The sequence below is a fragment of the Carcharodon carcharias genome, chromosome 17 (assembly GCF_017639515.1).
Source record: "Carcharodon carcharias isolate sCarCar2 chromosome 17, sCarCar2.pri, whole genome shotgun sequence".
NCBI classification, from domain to species: Eukaryota; Metazoa; Chordata; class Chondrichthyes; order Lamniformes; family Lamnidae; genus Carcharodon; species Carcharodon carcharias.
Window position 1 is genome coordinate 112,662,866 of NC_054483.1, and position 7,094 is coordinate 112,669,959.

At 44.0% G+C, this 7,094-nt stretch overlaps 1 protein-coding gene across 7 annotated transcripts in view; it reads right to left on the reverse strand.

Moving 5' to 3' along the window:
• Positions 1-6,947, reverse strand: part of sfxn2 (sideroflexin 2) — a 111,339-nt gene extending 104,392 nt beyond the window's left edge. For 3 of the 7 annotated variants that reach the window (XM_041210470.1, XM_041210472.1, XM_041210473.1), the window contains exons 1-3: positions 6,709-6,947; positions 3,814-3,897; positions 1,547-1,716 (exon numbers count right to left, since the gene is read on the reverse strand). The gene's annotated coding sequence lies outside the window, so the exon portion shown is untranslated. Of the gene's footprint in view, positions 1-1,546; positions 1,717-3,813; positions 3,898-6,704 lie in introns of all 7 variants that reach the window. The other 4 variants (XM_041210466.1, XM_041210468.1, XM_041210467.1 and 1 more) reach the window with 4 other exon arrangements.
• Positions 6,948-7,094: the final 147 nt, after the last annotated feature.

Genomic DNA, 7,094 nt, shown 5'->3' on the forward strand with positions numbered 1-7,094 from the left:
CAGACATGAGAGATCCGTGGCAAGATTTGAAGAAGAGCAGGGGAGTTATCCTTGTGTCCTGGCCAACATTTATCACTCCAACAATATCCATACAAATCAGAATATCATTACCACATTGCTGCATGGCTGCCATATTCCCTAGACTACAACGGTGACTCTTGTGTCTTATGGTGCCCGTAAGTTAGAACAGTCACACTTTAGACTCAAAATGCTGGAGTCTCATTGGGTGCCTTTCTTGCTTATGTCCATGTGCTGCTGGGCCGATGGACTGATACACTGTTACTCGGCATATGACTTCAGCACAGCAGTGAAGTGAATGTGGCACCGCAAGATGTGTATTCACATAACAATTAGTTCTAAGTTCTTTACAAATAATAATATAACAGTGATTAGATTTTGGAAATACTTTAGGGCATCCTGAGCTCATGGAAGGCACTACAGCTCCACTGTCGCTGGGTCAAAACCCTGGAACTCCCTCCCAAATAGCACTGAGGCTTCAAGAAGGCAGCTCACCGCCACCTTCTCGAGAGCAATTAGGGATGGAGAATAAATGCTGGCCTAGTCAGTGACGCCTGCATCCCATCAAAGAGTGAAAAAAAATTGCTGGTAATTTCTTCTGGAAGCAGAACATACACTGACCCCTATTCGGAGAAACCCCCACTCCACAACCTCAAGCTGAAGTACAAGTACTAAAATCATCAAGATCCAAATAGGACAAGGAATTAGGTTTTTTTGTAAACAATGTGGAACAGACTCCCTGCAAAAGTAATTAACGCTACGTCAACCCACTTGTTTTGACCAAAAAAACCACTGACTGGATATCTACTCAGTGAGTTTGAACTTCAAATGGATAAATAGAGATGACTAAATGCTCGGTAGAACATTATGGTTTCTGAGCTACTGGAAGTGCAGGGTGCCATCTGTGACCTGCAACCAGACATGTGAGATTGATAACCTTGGGGCAGAACTTTCACCTTGTCGGGCAGGCCCGGAGTTGCTGCGCAACGGACCAATGGCCGTGATCAGGCCCCCGGCCGCGATTTCACGCTGGCTGGCCAAATAACAGCCGGCCAGCCAGCCGGCGTGAATCGCACGCTGAAACGCTCAGCGCTGCTGGGGTGGGGAGAGCGTGGAAGTCAGCGCTTGGGTGCGAGGCTGCACACTGAAAGCTCCCTGAAAGCACAGCGCGGCCTCGGGGAGCTGAAGGGTTTCTCACACTGAAAACAAAGTTTTCAAAAAGCAAAGGAAGACATGTCCCCTCAGGTGACGCTGACCCATGAGCAGGGGCATGTTGAGAACCAGCCCTAAAAACGTTTACTTTATTTTTAGTTAATATCGGGAACTTCACCCCGCTCGCGGATGGCATTTCCTCAACATTCCAAAGGCCGCTCGGGCCTATTCACCCGCCCGCCAACTGTAAGGTTAGACTCTATTTAATTAACGGGCTTGACAGCCCTCTTAATCGTCAGCGGCGGCACTGCCAACTCCCTCGCACGCCCACCAACCAAAGTATCGCGCAAGTGCGCAATGACATCGGGATGCTTGCCTGCTGACATCATCGCCCGCTATTTCACGCTCATGCGTGTCGGCCGCCCGCTCGCCCGCCCTCACGGAGAGCTGGAATTCCTGGCCTTGCTATGTAGGATACAGATGTTTGAATGTTTAAAGCATTCACTTGGAACTCTTCTCTCTGTAGTTTTGAGCAGAGGCATCAATCTGTTCAAATAGCAAAGAGGAGTCTTAGATAAAAACAAAAAACTGCAGATGCTGGAAATCCAAAACAAAAGCAGAATTACCTGGAAAAACTCAGCAGGTCTGGCAGCATCGGCGGAGAAGAAAAGAGTTGACATTTCGAGTCCTCATGACCCTTCAACAGAACTGATCTTTCTTTACAAGGAGAGGGAAATTTAAGCTGGTTTAAGGTGTGTGTGGGGGGAGGGGTGTTAGGATAGGAGCAGATCATCAAAAGATGTCATAGATAAAGGAACAAAAGAACACAGAGGTGCTGAAGTTGCTGATATTATCTAAACGAATGTGCTAATTAAGAATGGATGGTAGGGCACTCAAGGTACAGCTCTAGTGGGGGTGGGGGAGCATAAGAGATTTAAAAATAATGGAAATAGGTGGGAAAAGAAAAATCTATATAAATTATTGGAAAAAAAAAGAGGAAGGGGGAAGAAACAGAAAGGGGGTGGGGATGGAGGAGGGAGCTCAAGACCTAAAGTTGTTGAATTCAATATTCAGTCCGGAGGCTGTAAAGTGCCTAATCGGAAGATGAGGTGCTGTTTGTTTAGGAGTTTTAGATAAATGCATTTATCAGGGATTTATCTCCCTGGATATTTTACCTTTGATATTTATCTCCCTACAGAGATGAAACACATTGGATTCAGTCCAATGCAGTACAAACTGTGTGTTGTTTGTTAGGTGGAATGGATTTGGCTCGTATTAATTATTCTTTGATCATTGATCAATAATGGATGCGCTTCACATTATCACAATCAACATGTTGAAAGTAGATAAAAACAAAAAACTGCGGATGCTGGAAATCCAAAACAAAAACAGAATTACCTGGAAAAACTCAGCAGGTCTGGCAGCATCGGCGGAGAAAAAAAAGTTGACATTTCGAGTCCTCATGACCCTTCGAAGGGTCATGAGGACTCGAAATGTCAACTCTTTTCTTCTCCGCCGATGCTGCCAGACATGTTTAAAGTAGATCTACGTGAAGGACACATATGCCTAATGGAACATTTTTATCCCAATGATACCCAACAGTCACATTGTTAATCAATATCCGTCAGGGAATGCACATTCAGTTTGTACTTTCGAAAAATCAGCATTTTTCCTGCATGAGCTGAGCATATTATTGAAAGTAGTCAGAGTAGCACATGACTGTTAAATTGGGGAATCGGCCATTTTGCCCATCTTTTCTAATCTGACAGTCACTCACTCACTCATTAAGAAAGATTTTGTTCCCTATTAGAGTAGGATCTTGTCTAGCTAAACATTATTGTTTTAGGTTTGTGCTCTTGAGGGCCGAAAATATGAAAACAAGGTCTTTAAAAAATAATTACTTCTCCGCTTTTCTTGGCCGGTTGATGATGCACATAAGTCAAGTTGTTGTACGTCTTAGGAAGGTTGGGGGGGGGGGTGGGGGGGGGAGCGGGGGAGTACGAAGGGCAGAAAAGAATGAAAAGAAGCATTAAGTAAAAAATACGATGGATACATCGAATATACAACAAAATGAAATCTCTTGAAACTTAAAGTTAAATTAAAGTTCGCCATTGTCTACTGGGGAGGTAGAAAGAGCCATCTCAATAATGAAAGAGAGGATTCCGGTATTTGCTATTTTAACATATATTTTTATGATTTCACCACAAACGCCTAAAAAAAAAGAAATCTCTCTGTTGAAATGATGTACTAGGCCTTTGCACTGAATCTTAACAGCACAAAAAGAAAACCAAGTTAGCAGTAAGAATGGTGATTAAAAACCTCTTTGAAATGTTCTGGAACAGATTTTACTCTTCATCCCCATTTTATATTCTATATTCTCTCCTCCTGCTACCAACACAGGTGGTGTCTTGCACAGTCGACTTTGACTTAACATCACCATAAAAAACGAAAGAGGTAGGCAGTTGTTAAAGCATTTAGCTCTTATCATAAAACTTGGACTTTGAGTACCAGGTACATTCTGTTTTCACTGACCAACATTCTCGGAATGAATTACCGGTTCCAAACAAATTGTACAATAGGAAAGTAACTACCATCTGCACAATGTCTCCTTTTGTGCACATAAAGATGCATTGATGCACTCACGCTTGACAGCATTTGTGATTGTCCTCTACTCATTCCTCTTTCATACCAGTCCAAAGTCTCTTCTCATCATTCAAATGTTCCTAGCTGTACAGGAAGAGAGGGCATGAACAAAGACACCACATTGAGGCTAACAACCAATGATATTTAAAGGGAACTGATAGTCTGTGGGGAAGCATGCTGCAAAAGTTCACCCACCTTCCAAAAAGCTTGGGATTGTTTCCATTGAAAATTATCTTGCATGTCAGAGGTGTCTCTTATTAAGGTCATGTAACAGTCTTGCCGGACCCTGACATTTCACACATTCAGCCAACTGCAGCTAGGCTTCCAAATTTCAAAGCAGTCAGTTGCTATAGTTACTTATATACGCGGAGTGCTTTGCACCAGCACCCAGAAATATGAAAAATCCTAAATCCAAGATTCAGGTTCCTACAGCACTTGCACTGCGAAATTGATCAACATTTAGTAGGTTTAAGAAAAGGTAAATCAAGAGTATTGCAGGGCAAATGCACAGCCTGTGGTGGAAATGAGCTGTATGTGTCAAGAAGTTCACCACCTCTACCTGATTCTCGGGTCTACGCCAAGCAGATGACCTTAACTTGGCACCACCACACCTCAGCATGAGTAATAACCTTCTGAAGAGGAAGGATGGGGTAGAGAGGGTTGTTTAAGGAGTGCAAGGGAAAACATTTTATTTTGTAGCCTCTGGCTATTGACTGCCCTTGACCTTTAATGAGCTGCTAGACAATTGTTTTCTTCCCCCTGTTCTTTTCCTTCCCAGGCAACCAAAAGGACAACCATTCCTCTTCAGGTGAGCAAGACTGCGTCTTCTATCTGCCCTCTAATCTTCCATCCTTCACTGCTGGCAAGCAATGTCATAACCACGCTTGAGAAGTTCCCAAATTTGAGAAGAAAGCCATTTTTACTATGGGAGATCTTTGTGTGTTACCAATGCAATTCTGAGTGAGTTTCAGCTCCAACTCTTATATAGTTAGCCAACACTTTGCCTTTGGATTAAGGACTTATGACACCAGTTGTAGAGAACCTCATGCAGTGCAGCTTTTACAGAGCTACTGCACATCTGATGGTATCTCCTTTTCAATTGTTATAGTGGACAACAAATAGTGCTTTCACATTACAGTAATGCCAACTGCCTCCCCCTCAGCCTCAGCTCAGCTAAAACCCTGATCCGTTAATTTCTCACCTCCATACTCCATTACCCCAATGCTCTCCTGGCCACCTTTCATTTTCTAAACTCCAGCTCATCTAAAAGGGCTGCCTATTGCCTGTCCTACATTAAGTACCCCTCGTCCTTGCTGGCCTACATTGGGTCCCAACACCCTAAATACCTCATATCTAAAATTCTCATCCCCTTGTTGAAATCCCTCTATCTTACATTTTCGTGAAATGCCTTTGGCCACTTTTCTGGAATAAGGACACAATATAAATGCTAACTAACCGGTGGTGGCTGAGACAAGGGTAACTGGAGGTCAGGTTCCTGCTGTTCACATTGGTTAGCTCCAGCTGTCTTGGAACTCTAACTGGCCTAGCATGCACACATGTGAAGGGCTCTCTAATAATGTTAGAAATTTAAGTAAGATGGTGGTGGAGAGAGTAGGGAAGAAAAAATCCCTGCTCTCCAAACATGCATAAGCTTGATTTTTTTCTCTTAAAAAAATGGGAGTAGTTGTTTCAAACTACTACTGAATATATTTAAGAAGGAAATAGAAATAGATAGATTTCTAGACTCTAAAGGCATCAAGGGGTATAGGGGGAGAGAGTGTTAGTTTGGTGTTGAGATAGAGGATCAACCATGATCATATTGAATGGGAGGGCAGACTCAAAGGGCCGAATGACCTACTCCTGCTCCTATTGTCTATGTTTCTTTGTTACAACTAAAGGACTTTCTCTAACACTTCACTTTGAACTGAGGTTCAGACCAGAGTTCAGATGTAAGTAAACGTTTAGCATTGGCGCAAATTAGAAATTGCTTCACCAACAAAACAACTAGAAGAGTAACTACTGCCTCATGTGTAAATAGGATGCAATAATCTCACCAGCCTATCCTAGTTAAATTTAAAAGAAATATATCCCCATCAAAACTTCTTACGTACTCTTGAGAATGCTAATGGCAATAAACATGTAAGCAATATTGAATTGCAAAAGACTACTCGTCTATTTTGTAATCTCTGATAAACCACTTCTTACAGCTTGTAAATTGTAACACGAATCATTAATATAGTAATAAAAAAACATAGAGTAGCAGTTACCGAAAAGAAACAAAATCTATTTGTTTCATGTTATTTCCCCGGAAATATTTTCAAATAAAAGTAACATATGATTGTGCTTGTACACTCTCGCCTCTGTGTCCGAAAGGTTTTGGTTTCAAGCCCCAACCTCCTGCTCAATATTTATCCATCAAACAACGTTACCAAAAACTGACCATCTCTGTTTGTGGGAGCTTGCTGTGTGCAAATTGGCAGCTGCAGCTCCTGCACTGGAGCAGTAACTACGCTTCCAGAGTGCAGTGTTGCCTATAATGCACATTGGGACATCCTGAGGTCGTGAAAGCCACAAGTCTTTCCTTGGTCAGAGAAGGAGCTGCATGGCTGACTAAATCTATCCATTTAGACTTGCATTATTTGCCAACCGTAAGAACGGGTCATTGTGATTGAGGCTGAAATTATCAAGTCATGTTACATTGTATTGGGGGGGGGGGGAACCCTGAAAGGCAGCAAAGGGACAGAAGTGTTCTCTGACACGAGTACAAAGTGGGAGAGCCGAGAGTGACAGCTCCTGGAGCAGCCGCCAGCCCAGGAATCTGGACAACACTGCACAGCTTTAATATGGCAAGTGTCAAAAAGAAACAAGAAAATTGTAACACAGTCACCCACCTACCTGGCGAGTCACAATCTCTTTAATTGTTACAGCGTGAACCAGGCGGCAAAAAAATTGAAGTATCAACTCGGTTGACCTTTTCCCTCCTTCGGCGACAGGTTGCCGTCCAATCAGCGCGCGCCTCGGGCGGTGGCCGCCCCCTTCCGTCACCGCCGCCCCTCCCCCAATACGTCACCACCCTGGGCGAAGGTGGGGTTTCACCTCAACTGCGTTCTACGTCACAGAGACGTGCGCTGGTGGTGGTGGTGGTGCTGGCGGAGGTCGGTGACGTAGAACGCAGCTGCGGTGAAACCCCGCCCCCTCTACCCCTACCCTCCCCCTCCCCCCCTCCTCTCCACCCCCTCCCCTCCCCCTCCCCACCCCCTCTCCCTCCCCCTCCCCACCCC